This window comes from Megalops cyprinoides, chromosome 20 (genome assembly GCF_013368585.1).
Source record: "Megalops cyprinoides isolate fMegCyp1 chromosome 20, fMegCyp1.pri, whole genome shotgun sequence".
NCBI classification, from domain to species: domain Eukaryota; kingdom Metazoa; phylum Chordata; class Actinopteri; order Elopiformes; family Megalopidae; genus Megalops; species Megalops cyprinoides.
The window spans coordinates 7,235,274-7,251,386 of NC_050602.1; positions in this window are offsets into that span (position 1 = coordinate 7,235,274).

Here is a 16,113-nt window from a genome sequence, read left to right on the forward strand (position 1 = left end):
ACGTCTGTTTCCTTCCCTTCTTCCCGTCACTGGTCCTCTTCCTAGAAGAGCGGACTTTGCAGTCTGGCTTAGAGGCCGAGTTCTGCCCCAAGAAGTGTCGCCCCACCAGACGTTCAGGTACTACTGCCATGTCAAGGGAAGGCACCTGCACATCCCTGGACCTCCCTCTCTGCAAAAGCCCCTCCACCACTTTTTTCCTAAAATCCACAGCATCCAACAGGTTGCCACACTCCTGGTACACAATAAAAGCATTCACTAAGGCCACTTCTTTCACATGGTGGTAGAACCAGTGGTACCACTTCACACTGCATTGTTCATATTCATAGTGTAGAGCTGGTCTGCTTTGTCCACACCACCCATATAAATATTGTCATCTTCTACACAGTCCTAAAAACAGTTTGCCCCTTACACTTTACTCCTTTGTCACAAAATGACACTGTTAGGAGTGGGCCACTTTCAAAGACAACAGAAGGGTCTTCAGCTGGGGAGGCATTCCTTCGATATGCCCCTGTGTTTGCCCTATGAAGCCTCCAAAACAGTTCAGGTGATGAGTAAAAATTGTCCATGTAAACATGTCCCCATGCAGAGGCTCTGCTGCATCTGTGGGCTTCCATTCTCTCAGGCGAGCGTTCAGTCCTAGCTTGAGAGCTCGCACAGCCTCAACATACTTGTTGCTTTCGGTCACCATCAGATCGATCATGTCAGGTGAAAAAATGGACTGAAAATAATCCACCGGGTCACTGCTACTCCATAGTCGCTGTGGACCAGGCCTCTGCAGGTTTGAAAACTCCTGTCCTCTTCTTTCCTCAGAGGTGGCTAGTTGTCTCCTGCACAAGCTAGCATCAATCTGACACCACTCGCCGCTGCCATGGAGCGCCCTCTCTCCTTCCTCCTCTCCCTCCTCTTCAGCCAGCTCCTCACTCCCAAAACTCTCCAGCACCCTCTCCAGCTCCTCTTCTTCAAAACCAAAAAACTCCTCCTCACTGTCACTGTCCTAACTAAAAAACTCACTTCGTACAACACTCACTATTCTCTCGCTTTGTGATCTCCGATAATACACTACAATAATAATGACCGTGAAATCATCTTTTATATGGCCGGATATGCAAATTAGGTAAACATCAACAACTACACAGATCATCTTTGTTGACATTGCTGGCTTGATTCGTTGTAGTGATATCCTATTCCTACAGACCTGTGTCACTTATGTGAAGTTGACAGCGTAGCTAAGGTAGCTAGCTAACTTATTCATTTTTGTATAAGTAAATGACAACCAGTTTTTTAAGCAATGTCAATCGGTCAGCTGTCACATGGTGAATATTTACAGACCTATCAATCTGCTAGATTATAGGAAAATGGGTTAGCAACTGATCTTTTTGTCTCTTGCAGGCTGTTTTCGCCATTAAAAAGAATATACAATGAATGTGAACATCTGAACATTTCATGATGGGTCGTTGGAAATGTGCTACTTTACCTATAAGTACTTTTCACATTCTAAGATATTCACCAGATTGCATTTATTTTGGAATTTTTATTTTTGAAGATAAGGACAGAAGAAAGAGAGGCGGCTTTAGCAGCTTGAAGTGCATTAGTTACAGCAATTAGGGCAGTGTAAGTGAAGTGATTAGCTTTGAAACCAGATTGGTTAGGGCAAAGTATATTGTTAACAGTGTGAAAGTGGGAGATTTGGTTAAACACAGTGCGTTTTAGAGCTTTAGAGAGGTATGGGAGTAGCTAGACCGGCCTATGGTTGTTGACTAGTGAGGGGTTCAGAGTGGGTTTTTTAATTAGTGGGTGTACCCTTGCCTGCTTAAGGGACTTGGAGACAATACCAGAGGTTAATGAAGAGTTAATTACATGAGAGAGGTATGGAAGGATGCTGGGTGCGATTTCTTTGAGGAGAGGTGTTGGTATTGGAACTAAAGCGCTAGTGGTTGGTTTATGAGCTGAACTCAGATTGAGGATATCAGATTTGGGGAGAGGTATGAATTGAGAAAATAGGCTGGAGCTTGGAGGTGATTTTAGGAGAAATTGTTCCTCTGGAATATGGAAACATGTATAACACAGTGTTACACTGTATATGCTGAAATGTATTTTTGTGCAATATTTACATTTAATGTATTACACATAATGTTCTCATTTCCATTGCAGAGCCTGTATCTAGTCCCAGCATCACAATTGAGTGCGGGGAGCAACATCAGTCTGAGCTGCTCCAGCAGTGACAGCAGTGAAGTGACCTACAGCTGGGAAACACTGCCCTTTTGTGGTAATGACAGCTGTGTGCATCTGGGCCAAACAATGGTGCTGAACTCCATCCCTCATGCTGGCTCAGTAACGTACAGGTGTACGGCCCAGAACCCTGTCAGCAGGCCACCAGTGACCCTGTGGACGTAGGAGTGTGCTCTGTCCAAAGAAGAAAAGATCAAACATTTATCAACTGTGCAGTCTGATAAATGGAAAAAGTACTAAATATCAGATTATTGGAATCTCTAGCAACTGCAAGCTGACATCTACAACACCAAAACATGCTTTTTAATCAGGGGTGGGAAATATTCCTCTTAATTATTAGACAGTTGTAGTTTAATTGAGATATAGATCAGCTTTTGTATGTAAGCAAGAAAATCATAAAATAAAAGGAAGAGGCAGGTTGGACAAAGAGGACGGAAGAGACAACTGTGGCCTCACTTGGAAATAAAAAAGCCTTTAACAGAAAAAAGCAAATATCAAATATGAAGAGGAAATGTTTTTTTCTCCAAAAGGAAAAAAATAACAATGGTAGAAATGTTAAGGTAACATCCAAATAATTACGTATTCTTTGATGAAAGAGTAATGCAAAAGCTAACTGAAAGGTTTGTGAATGAAGTGCTGGATTCAGACAGGTCTTTGATTAGTTAACTTCACTCTGGTTTGTTTCTCAGTTGGTAGATGGATGCCAGTACTGTGTGTTTTGTAGGTCTGTATCGAATGTCATTTTTTGCCATTCGAATTTTAGCCAACATTTTTCGAACGAAGCTTCGAATGTCTGTGACTTGACGTCATCGTTTTGGCGTGTTGTTTCGCCATTCCGTAAGTGACCAAATGAATGTAACAAACCGTTCTGTCTACAAAATTTCAACCAGCATTTGCTTTAGTGTACGGAATTATTCCTGTGCGATTTCATGACACATAATTCATTCCGTAAACTGCTGACTCACGGAGTGTATTGGACCAAAGCCCGTTCGTGCACATCATACCTTAAGTAATATAGCCTATGAACATAATTAATTTTGTACTTAAGCAAAACACTGATGTCTACGAAAGTTCAAGCAGCCTTTGCTTTCGTGGACGGAATGCCCTCTGTAACTGCGGAGTCATGGAATATGAAATGAAATTTTCTCTGTTATGTACAGTTTTAAAGAGCACTCTAACCTAATGTATTTGCTTGTACTTTCGCTGCTATAGCTATATATTTGTGTATAACATAGAAATCTAGTCCTCTCTAGCTATTAAGTGTTAGGGTCAAATGTCTTGTTACTAATTTAAAATTTTAATTATGAAATTGTTCTCTTTTTTCATATCGAATCTTGGTGGTATTTTCTGTATCCATCAGCCTGTCTAATTATTTAATACAGATGCAGATTCTGTAGATTCTGTAGTTGCACAAATGTACTGTGTTAGTGGTTCAGATGGCAAATTCTCTTGTATAATGTTTGTATACCTGCTGGATACCAGAATGTGAATCTGTTTGCACTGGAATGAAATTTTGAGGTATTTTGCATATATGCACAGTGAGGACTGCAATTCTCTCTTATTTTGTAGTAGTTATAAACATATGTATAGTTATTATATTTCAGAATGAAGACTCTATAGTAAGGAGCTACTGGTGTCACATGGTGAATATTTAGGTGATAGGAGGGGAGTGTGGGTTGGCAGTTAACTGTTATTCTCTTGCAGGATATTTTCTTGGTTACAAAGGATGAACAGTCTAAAAACTCAGCATCTGAAAATATCAAGATTGGTAAACATGCTCCTTCATATGACAGGTATAAAAAGTCAGTTCTATGTGCAGTACAAATTGTCTGACTTATTGTAAAATACAGTACCACAGTGATTTCATTTGTGTTGGAAAACATGTTTGTTTTACTCAGAAATGACACTGACTCATGCCTCCCTTTTAGTTTCCATGCATATCATTCTAGAGAGCTGTTACAGGGTGTCATTGTTAGTTCAGGTTATCAATTATTTCATTTGTATTAGCTTAATAATTGTTGTGGCTATAATCAGTCCACATTGATCTGTTGTCAGTATAATTTTAATGTGTTAAAATGTTTAAAGAAAAAACATGAAGATGTCTTGTATAGTTGAAGGATATTGTATGTTATAGCTGATAATTTTGAATATTAATGCTCAAAGTTGCATATAAGCTTATAGATAAATAAGGCTAATATGTTAACAGTTAACACTTGTTTGCTGCCTGTATGTTCATAGAACTCAACAGTTAAAGCTCTTGCCTTGAGTACAAATTGATTCCACAGCCTGAGTTTGAACCCTGCCCTAGTGTACCATATGTGCAGTGTATACTGTACACTCTAAACTGTTACCAACTTCTTCATAACCAGTATGTTACAGTGGTGATGGAATGACTGTCCATGTGTGAAATTCACCCCATATCCCCAGATTCTTTGCCACATGTGACAGAATTTATCATTACATAAACTCAAGTCTTGTCTCCAAACTGTTTTTCATGAAGGGAGCTATGTGGGGAATGATTTTCCTCATTTGCAATATGATAATGTGGACTAATGTCACATGATTGCATGATCGTTGTCCTCTAAGCTCATAATATACATGTGTATGTGTGTACCTCCTAGAACCCTAAAAGTACAGATACAATTGACCCAATGGACATACTTGTAAAGGGGTCAAAGACCCTAATTGATTACATCAGATAAAATTACCATTGCTGCCTGTGTAATATGTTGTAGTTGGAGTGTTTTTATGCCTACTAAGGAATGGCAAATGGCACCAAATTTCTATGATTTAAATAACCTCAAAAGGGGTCAGTTCATCTGTTGTCATCATTCATTCAAGTATTTATGAAAATGCCTCTGAAAATATAGATCATGCTAAGGTCTGATAGTGCTAATGTGTGAACTACTGACATAAAAACTTTAATGGGGAAATATTTATCATTGGGAACCTATGAAGAATGTGCCTATGTACAGTTGTGTGTATGACTGTGTTTATGTTCACAGTGGCTTTCAGCATGCAATATCGGAACTGTTCAGTTACTAATGTGATAAGCCTGTGATTTCTGAAATTCAGCTTCTCCGATTTCATTTTATTCACTGCTAAACTGAGCTGTGAGAAGCGGGATAGCCCACTGGATGTAGGGCTATAGTGGAAGAGGCAGGGACAGTCAATCACAGTTACTCAGGGGTTTAACAGTGAACAATCTATTTGTCTGGGGAGCAACATTCATCCCATAGGAAGAATCAGTTATCACATAGCTAACCAAATGGTCATGTCATGTCATGTCAAAAAGCATCCTTATAGATTAAAAGCTTTTCTCTGGAGAATTTTTGATCTCAGCTAATATTCAAGTAATGATTTGCTGTGGATACAGATGATATGAGAGATCTACCAGTTAACTGATGGCACGATGAATTTGAACAGGACCCACCCTCTTTTAAATTAAATTGTATTAATATTTGTCTCTGGTCCTGAAGCATCTATTTTCTATTGAAAGTATATACTACTATGTAATGTCAAAATTGCACACCATGGTAAGATCATCACACATCCTGATTGGATCAGAGGTATTTTTTTCTTTTAGAACCATAAGGGCATTGCAATATGCTGCGTTTCTTATACAATCAGTGATGTGTCTGCAGGCAAAGAACACATAGAGTTAATGTCGCCAAATATAGGTACAGCAGATCATGTGAGACAATGACAATTTTTAATATCACTTTGTGTTACAGGCTTATGCATGTAAGGGAGGGATTCTGGTGGCAAGAGTAGTAACATCCTTGTGGGGAGACAGATGGGTTCCGTTGAAGTTGATTAACATGTTGGACAGGCCCGCCTTGGTGAGACGCAATGCTAAGCTAGCTGATGTCTTCCCCTGTATTGCGCTCGAGGACTTGGGTGAGACCAGCGCTGCAGTGGTCCTGCTGGTCAGTTGTTCTCAAATAGCCACCCCTGCTGATGAGAAGCTCAGGTTAGTTGGATTAAGTGAAATTGACATAAGCTCCTGTGATGTGCCTGAACAGTGTAAAAGCAAGTTGGCTGACCTGGTTGTGCGCTACAAGGACATCTTCTCACAACATCATCTGGATTGTGGTGTCAGTACTCCCGCCTCCTAGCCCTGCGCTTTTGGTTTTTTTTTCCTTTTTCCCTTGTGTTTCTGCCCGGCCCTTCTCTCCGCCCTGTCTCCGCCTGATTACCTGCGCACCTGCATCTCATCCCCTCGTCGGTCTGTCCCTTTATATGCCCTGCTCGCTGTGCAGTCATTGCTAGTTCGTCACAGTGTTTTTTGCCTGTTTCGTCCCCGCGTTTTCTTTGCTCGCTGTTTTTGTGATTTCGATATGCCTGTTTCTGACTCCGTTTTTGCCTGCCGCTTTGCTTTGTTTGCCTGATCGTGCCCTCCCGTTTTCCGACCCTGCCCGTTCTGACTTTCCCGTTTTGGATTTGCCCTCGGACTGCCTCTCTGGTTTTGACCCTGCCTGTATACTCGTTTTTGATTCTGCCGTGTGTTTCTCTGCCCTCGCGTTTTTTGGGTCTGCGACTGTGTCCTAGCCTGTGCTGCCTGACATGTGGAGAGGCAAAAGATGACGAAGATGACAAAAAGTACTCTGCTTTAACCACTCCTATGGGTTTGTATGAATATAACCACTTACCACAGGGCCTCTGCAATAGTCCTGGAAGTTTCATGTGCATGATGACTAGCATTTTTGGGGACCAGAGCTAACTGAGCTTGCTGTGTTACTTGGACGATTTGCTGGTTTTTGCGCCTGACGAGAAGACTGCTCTGGAACACTTGGAGATGATTTTTGGCAGACTGCGTGGTCACAACCTGAAGTTGGCACCCAAGAAGTGCTTCTTCCTGCGGAGGTCTGTGAGGTTTCTTGGTCACGTGGTTAATGAGGATAGAGTCGGCATGGCTGATAATGGTTCAATATGCCTGAAAACAGTACACCTGTCAGATTCTGGCCTTTATCAGATTAAAATAGTGTACAGCTCTGGAGACTTGCATTTACCATGAGTACAAGCTGACCACGCTCAACAACTTAGCTCAACTTCTTCATAAGCACTATTTTACAGTGTCGACTGAATGACTGTGTATCTCCATGTGAAATTGTCTCTCTGTGCCAGAGAATCCCAGATTCTTTGCACAGAGTAACTGAATTTACCATTACATGAACTGTTTTTAGTGACGTGGGCTATGCTAGGAATTACGTTCCCCTTTTGCAATAAGATAAAATGGACTAATGTCACATGACTGCATGATCACATTTCTCTAAGTTCAGAACATGCACGTGTGTGTATGCTTCCCAAAACCCTAAAAGGTCTAGACATGAGTGACCCAGTGGACGTATCTGTAAAGGGGTCAAAGACCCTGATGATTGCTTGCCCAAAATAAAATTACTTAGAATTTTAGAGTAATATGTTGTACTTGGAGTCTTATTCCTAATGAGGAATGGCAAGTGGTACAAAATTACATTTACACAATGTATATTTTATGTCCTTTAGTACTCACATTTACTGTTTTACTCCCTCTTTCCTGCATACTTATCCATATCGCTTGCTGTGTCCCATTTCTTTATTAGTGTTTCTCATCCATTCTCTGTCTGATGTATTGGTAATGTTTATCAGGAGAAGCACTAGTTTTTTAGTTTTTTATAGGAGAGACAATGATGCCACAGAGATGGATGCTGGCAGTGGAGGGAGAGGTGATCCTGGGGCAATGGCATTTATTGAGGGCCTGGCTGCATTGTTTTGAATCTACTACAGCTACTATCTCGCCTACCAGGAGGAATCAACATGTACGTTGGAATTCATCCAAAGGTAAGTCAAATTCTCAATCAACTATCGGGCTCAGAATCATCTACTCATCCTAATGTTATATTTTATGCACTGTAGAATAGATTATGGATTAGATAGCGTGAAGCTGGCAGGCCTGGGGGGATCAGTTTGCTCTGTTCAGCCCATAGCAGTGCAGTAGTCTGCAATCTGTTCTGTTGTGCGCACAGCTTTTTTGATAACCAACTGTGAACGGGTCTATTCCATTGTCAATAAGTGCATGTTTTTGGGCATTTTATTTCACGGAGGAATTGTGGGTATAAACCCAGAATCGGGATCAAAGTGGGACGAGAAAACCAGTGGAATGAACCCACATGTCTGCACCCTGCTGCGTAAATTTATGGATTTTGAATGGCTTGCTGTGTAATGTGTCCATATGTCTGTGTGTATGTGGTGTACCTGACTGTGTGCATCAGTGAGTTTTGTTTAGGTGAGTGTGATTGTGTATGTGCATGCATTATGTGTGAGGATGTACAGTTGTGTGTGAGTGTGAGTTAGTGTTGTGCATGAACATGTTAAAAGAGCGCGTTCACTGAACGTGCTCATTTTTTTGGTGAATGGTGAACTTGAATGTATCCGTTTGTAACTAAAGAACGTGAACTTGAGCTCGTTCAGGTTTGCGTGAGATTCAGAATCCTTGGATGTGTTAAAGTTACTGCTTGATGAATAAACACGGACGGCGTTATTCCATACTTGAGACGTTTTTATTAGTGCAACTCATCAGATCTGAACTGAACTTTGAGCTAGCTCTTGTGAAGTGTGAATTTGCACAACACTGTTGTGAGTATTGGAGTGCTTGAATGTGTATTACGGCATGAGCGTGTGTGTGTTAGCAGTAGTAGGTGAACATATGCACACATACATACATGCAAATACAAGTGCATGTGTTCTCCTACTGCTGCTAACTAAGACTAGATCCCAGTGATTTTGATTAGTTCATAAACATGCTGGTGGATAGCAGTACCCCTCATGTGATACAGGCGTGATAATGTCACACACTTCTCTTTTTACCATATTGCAGCCAGTTATCACATAGTATAAATGGTGACACATTCCTTATCATTTGAAATCAATTGTAATGGTCTTTCTTTCTCTGCTTATTGTCATTCAGTTAACATTGACAACATTGGGTATAGGTATGCCCCTTTGTACAATAAAATAAATATATAAATAACCTTACGGTATTTCAGACTGTTGTTTCCAATGGTGGATGAAAAAGTCAACACTAATGCAGTGATTATTAAAGTTACCGAAAATGTTATACATGTAAAGCAAAAGATCTTGGCCATTTACAGCCAGTATAAATTACAGATATACAATATTTTTGTTTTTTTTACAGCAAAATTGTAAATGGATTACAGTACCATGCTGTGTATTCACAGTATTACTGACAAATACAATTGCCAGTAAATTACTGTAAAATCTACAGTAATTTTTTACAGTGTGCCAGTGACACTTGGAGGGAAAGAAAGAGAAGGAAGATGTACAAAAGAACAAAAAACTTGAAGTTGCAAGACAGTCTCCACAGCAAATAAAATAGTGAAGCAGGCCAGGACAACTTTCTCCTCTCCCAGATGTATGTCTACTGCCTCTCACTCCATTTCACCTACAGGTTCCACTCACTCCACTGGTCCACCCAGAGGCTGTGCTTTATCCAGTGGACACCAGAAAGGGCACACAGCCTCCACTGAACCATTGAGACATCCTACTCTTTATGTGACCACCCAAAGGCCACATTCCCTCCAGTGGACCACCCAAAGGCTGCATTCCCTCCAGTGGAGCACACACATATATAATATAAACTCAATACTTCCTGTATCTGGTTCAAATTCTGTCTAAACTAAATATAAATGAAATTTCTAATGAAATTAAATCAAACAAACATTCTGTTATTGATGGCCATTATCAAAGGCAAACTCAATAAAGAAAGATAGGGCTGGCAGTAGCAGCGCTGCAGCAGCAACGCTGGCGGTGTGGAGAAATACACGCATGCGAGCCGCAGCAGAAATTTACAACGCACAGAGACTGGTTATGAATTCATACAGCAGCTACGTGGAAACAGTTACGTTTATAGCCAACAATGGATTCTGTTTCTTTCGGGCGCCCGCAGCGAACGAAATGACTTCGAATAGTATTCCTTTTGCCTTCGATTTGCTTTTATGTTGTGACCTGCATTATTCATGTTTCTTGTGAAATTAGTGTCAGGAGTTCCTCCTGACATGATCGCGCTGCACTCCCTGGGAGAGCGAGGGGGCTCGGGATTGAATAATTGGCAATTGATGGTGTTCGCTGCCTGGTGTGTGCTCCGCACCTGTTTGTAAGCGATTTCGCCGGGACTATTTAGGCAGGTGAGTGGGAGTAGCACGCCAGAGACGCTGACGGAGGTTGCCACACGGGGTTTTAGCGTGGAGCCAGGTTTTTTGATTTTTTTTTTTTTTCTTCTTTTGAACGTGCCGGCACGGCTGAGTTTAGGGTTTGCTATTTTGGTTTGCTGTTTTTTTCTTTGAGCTCTGGGAGTCGCGACCCAGAGCGGGTTTTGAGTTTGCTTTGTTTAATTTTTCTTTCGGTTTTTTGCTTTGGTGTGCTGGATGTGCGAGTGTGTTTGTGTGTCTTAGGCGGCCTCAGAAGAGCGGCGACCGAAGGGGCTCTAGCGGCGAATCCCTGCGGGAGCGGGGAAAACATCGCTTGGTTCCGGACGCAGCCGGGGTCGAAGGGAGCCCCCACCCCGTGGAAGTGCGTGCTGGGGAGGTGGATCCCCTAGCTGGAAGGGAGGTGGCACCGCGGAACCTCAAGAGAGTGCGTGGGTCAACAGCACGGGGTGGAGAGGGAGGACTGACCGGCTGCTGCTCTGTGTCCCCCGCAGTGTGATCCCGCGGAGCCGGCGGAGTTACTACCGGGGAGAAGACGTGGGTCGCCGCCGGAGCCGCCAGCCCCTGCAGGAGTGACGCGGGGGCCTTGTCTGGAGTTTAATTTTTTTTGGGACGTAGGCGAAGCCCGGCAGTGTGGCGCGGGCTGAGCTACGTCCCCACTTATATTTTCGTTTCGTTTTGTACGTCTTGTGTGGTGTGCGTGCGTGTGAGGAGCCTCCCCCGCAGCGGCAGCACTCCCCCCGGTGGTGAAATTGAGCAGTCCTCTCTCTCCCGGTGTCCAGGTGGGCGGGGACGCCAGATCACGGGGTGTTTGCAGTGAGGCTAAGTGTGTGTGTGTGTGTGTGTGTGTGTGTGTGTGTGTGGGGATTCCTTTTTTTTTTTTTTTTTTTTTTTTTTTTTAAAGAATAGAGTTGCTATCCTACTCACCTTGTCCTGGCGTTCTTGTGGCGGGCGGATCCCTAGGAGGGCGAACTATTTGGGCATAGTGTCACTCCTGACTAGTCATGTTTATAACCTGTTGAACAGTATGGTTTCATTGAATCGGTAAATAAAAAGTACGTGTATACTACTGGATTACATTTGGTTAAAATAAACTTCTTGAATTTTTTACGTTTTGAATTTCTGGAAAAAAAAAACAAAAAACAATTTATGGTAACTGAGGTCTAGAAATAAAACCCCCATCCCCAGCGTGGGGCTTCTGGAAAAATTTACGTGGGGTAGTCCCATGCACACATATAAACTGTATGTAAATCAATCAGGGGAAGAGTTGCAGTCGGTGGAAGAGCAGTAAGTACATTAATCTTTCCTTCTGTCAAATTTATAGCGCCTTCTGGGGATTCTTTTGTATAAAATTGGCCTATGGTTGATAAAGTTTGAATTTACCTTGACGGGTGATTGTACGTTGTACTATACGTTGGCTGTATTTAATTCTCTGTAAATGTGCTACATGCGCTTTGTCTATTTGGATTGTTCAAATGTTGAATGGAAATGTGGGAAAAAAAACTGACAATTTAAAGTAGTGCTTAAACTAAGGATAATACTGAAATGGAGAAGTGATGAGATTGAAGCAGGCCTGGCGCCAGGATGAAGTGACTGAGGGGGCAGTTAAAATGGCGAGGGGGGGGCAAATCTTTTTTTATATAGAAAAACGGTAGGTTATCATTCTGCTATACGCATTTCTGCATTTTTTTCATCCAGCGGGTGGCAATATAGTGGCGATTAGATGCGAACAGTTCCCTACTACCTTTTCCATGTGTTTGCGCGTCATGGCCATAATATGAAGTAGGAATATTTGGGGCAGATTTCCAGGTCACCACCTAAAATTGGTCTGGTGGTAGGTTTAGTGAAATTGATTTAACCATGCAATAGCCTCTGAAAGACTAAATAACACAAGACTACTGTTTCAAAATCAAATAATACATTTATTTCACAGCAGTGGTGAAGCCAGTATTAAACCTGAGTGTTCTCGCACAATTTAGGGAATTGGAGCACTCGGAACGTAGGTCTTCAAGACGCAAAATAATAAAATTTATTAACATTGTAACATTGTAAATTATCTCGTTTTTCGACTGAGTGCATACACTCTGCGTGAGTTTAAAAGTTATAAATCCCTAGAAGCTCATGAACAGTTTTACAGTTTTGCAGTGGCTGGGTGCAAGATCTGCTAATTCACAAGCCGGCAAACTGCGAGAGCACATACTCGCAAAGGTAAAGTGGCACTCCTCTTTTTGGCCCAATTATTAAACCAAACAAGATACAAAACTTTCAAAAACATTCAGCAACGTGATTGTTTTATTGAGTCATAGGCAGTGGGTTTGATCAGTCGCATTATTAATAAAAAAGAATTGCTATAATCTTGGACCTCCGTCTTACTGCAGCAGGATTCCACGTTATCCGGCGTCTTCTCGTCACCTCCTCAACCTGCTTCCCTTCGTGTTTTTTCCCACGTAGGAAAGGCGAAAAACGTATTCCATTGTACAGTTTTCTTCCTGAACGATGGTGTGACCTACTATGGCAGTTCTTGATGCAGCAGCACTGACCTACCATGGCGACGTTTTCAGAATCACGACAGAAAATCAAAACACAGCCTCCAACTCACGAACAGAAAGGAATGTAATGGTAAGACACGCGACACCACATCTGATAGGAAGATTGGAATTTCCCTCCAACCCCGAGCTGGCGAGACTAAAGACAATAAATGTCGTTGTAATGTGAATCGAGCGTAATACCTGCAGTTTCCGTACGATCTGTGACGCTAGGAAACAGGGTGGTGCCTGGGTCGCCCACAGCGGAGTGAGTCAGGCGATCAATCAGGAACTGACGTCAGACCGATCGGTAAAAGCAAGATTCCTGCCCCCTATCGTCGACAACGAGATGTCGCATACCAGCGATTCAGTTCAGTACAATTCAGTGAAATAAAGGGACAGTTCCCTGCCAAACGAAACAGGGTGAATTTTATTACACTTGGCTTTGTGAATAACTAACTTCCGTAAAACAAGGATTCCACTGTAGTTGGCTATAGCTACATTTTCTTATTTAACAATGATAGGAATGAAAAATTTCCCTAATTACTCAGTTTTGTCTAACATGCTTTCATAGGTCAGCAAATCAGCATTACATTAGTATCAAATAAAATGCCAAAAGATAGATATATTTTACACGGCTGTAGACATGATATGACTGCGGGCACAGCCCTGAAATACACAAAACTGTAATTCAGCAACAATAAATGAATGAAAAACTATGCATTTGTTTTAGTTCTCTAACATATAATTTATACTTGGAAGTGCTAATCCGGAAAGACTATTAAATGACAACATGATCAACAATATGTGTTTGTTCTGTTACGCCAATAACAGTCACCTTAGAAATGTTCCCTGCGTGCAATGTTTAATGTAGGCCTATGGAATCTTTTTATCTTTGGCATAGGCTGTTGTAAAAGCTGAAAAAGTCATCTGTACGCCTCTACAATTTCCGTAACCTGTTGCTCTGTGTTGTAGCCTGTTTGTAGTAATGGTTGCCAGTCAAACTTTATCAATGTCTGGAGATTCATTGTAGACATAATAACATGTTCCTTACAGCTCAAGAATCTTCATGTCAACCTTCTTCCAGAATCAGACTTGCCCCGTCCTTGCGGCTTTGAGGGCAAGTCCTCAGAGACTCTTGGAACAGAGCTGGCATCAGTAGACACATCATTATTAGGGACTTTAATCCTAGTGTTATACTTTGGTCATTCCATCATTGATTTACAAGGCCAGATACACTGCAAGGCGAGCCAGGCCATCTGCAGGGTGCAGTGCTCTTTTCACTGGAGCAGTGCTCCTCAACCATCGCCTGATGAACGTGTCATCTGATCCAGGGTAGCTCAGATAGGAGGCTGCAACAGGCTGCCTGAAGTTTTACTATTTTAACCCATACTAGATGGGCCCCATAGGTGGAGATTGAGGTTATTACAGGCCAGGGCATGTTCCACTCACCAGTGGGCCTGCACCAGTGAACTAATAGAGACCCAATTCTTCTGAGCCAGAGCCTTGTCAGCATCCCGCTCCTGGGGGAGTTACCATTCTTAACCACAACGAGGTGTGGTTGACTTGAGACAGAGAGGCAAACTTAGGGGGGATACCATGGTCACCACACTGCTTTAGCAGCCTAGATCCTCTTGGTCATCAATGCCTGAACAGCAGTTCAGTATTCAGAATCAAGTGTGTTGCTCTTCACGTCCCCTTAAAGAACCATTTACGGTACATTTTTAAAAATTTGAGTCCGTGTCCTGGTCAGTTTTGGGATTTTTTTAGTTATTTTGGTGGTGCAGGAGCATTGCTCTCTATTTTGCTGCTAGTCATGTTGCTCCATTGTTTTCTGCTCTCCAGGGACAGCTTCCAGTGGCTCTGAGGGGAGCGAGTGATTTGTGTAAACTATGGATGTCCATGCACTTTATATACACTGTCTAGTAGTCTTAACTGACATTTAAGTTTTAGATGTGTTATCAGATGTATTATCACTGAGTCAAGACTGTCCACTTGAGCTCATTTGATGTTTTACGGCCCTGCCAAAGACAGTCTCCTCAATCTTAAGATACAGTTTACTGCATGCGTACCTTGTCCATGTCCATGTTTAAAATGTCTTTTAGTTAACCACAATTTAAAAATAACGATTAAGGATGAAAAAAGAGAGCATCTGACTAACATGGGAGTGTTGGCAAATATGTTTACCTGTAGTGAAGTAAAAGGCAAAATGAATTTTTTAAAAATCATCTTAACAATATTCTACCAGGTAAAGTAAAATTCTTAGGTCGTATTTTGCCACAGTTTCCTAAACTAACTAAAATCCCTGTCCGCACCCCATTTCCTGGCTGTACTGTATCCAGGCTGTCTCCCTGGGAGATGGGAAATACAAAAATAAAACTTTGTTTTTTTTAAGGAAATGGCTATGGCTTAAAGAAGTATTTGTATGAAAAAATTAATAAACAGTGACAGTCAGTGTAATAACAAATTTACTAGGAAAGACTGTCATGACGTTTCTTCTCTTGTCAAACTATACTGGAATGCTGCTCCTACTCAGACTGGAAAAAAAACTGGAAGATGGCTTGCAAATCCTACCTTGCAAACAGCTTTGCTGTAACCTGATGTGAAAATGATTTATATAAGTCCTATTTTTGTGTGACTGTGAACCAGAGACTGATTCACATGTTTATTCAGTGTCAATATGTCACAATATTTTGGGATAACTTTCAGAATTTTATTAAAAATTCTATGTAGTTTCTGGATTGAAATGTTAGCCATTCCTTTGCACAACAATAATCATGTCAAGTCTGGACTGTATGTCAGTATGAGGGTATAGCTGTGTAGCAATTCGATTTATTACCAATGCTTTACAAATGGTCCCACAAACGCTTTAGTTACAGGGCAGTCATTGAAATATTTGTGAGAGTAGGGTGGCAGATGCAATTGTAACAGAAAATGTTAGTATACAAGAGATGTATAGTATAGAAGAGATGAAATATATAATTTGGGTCATATTTGGCCACACTGTGAATTTCACAGTTTTAATATTTATTCATAATGGAATCTCTAAGGAGGCATGGCTGTAATAAGGAGGCACTGATATTACATATTCAATATTTCCTCTGCGGCCCTATGAATCTGAACAGTGACGTCGTTAGGTCCAATCATTCGAATCT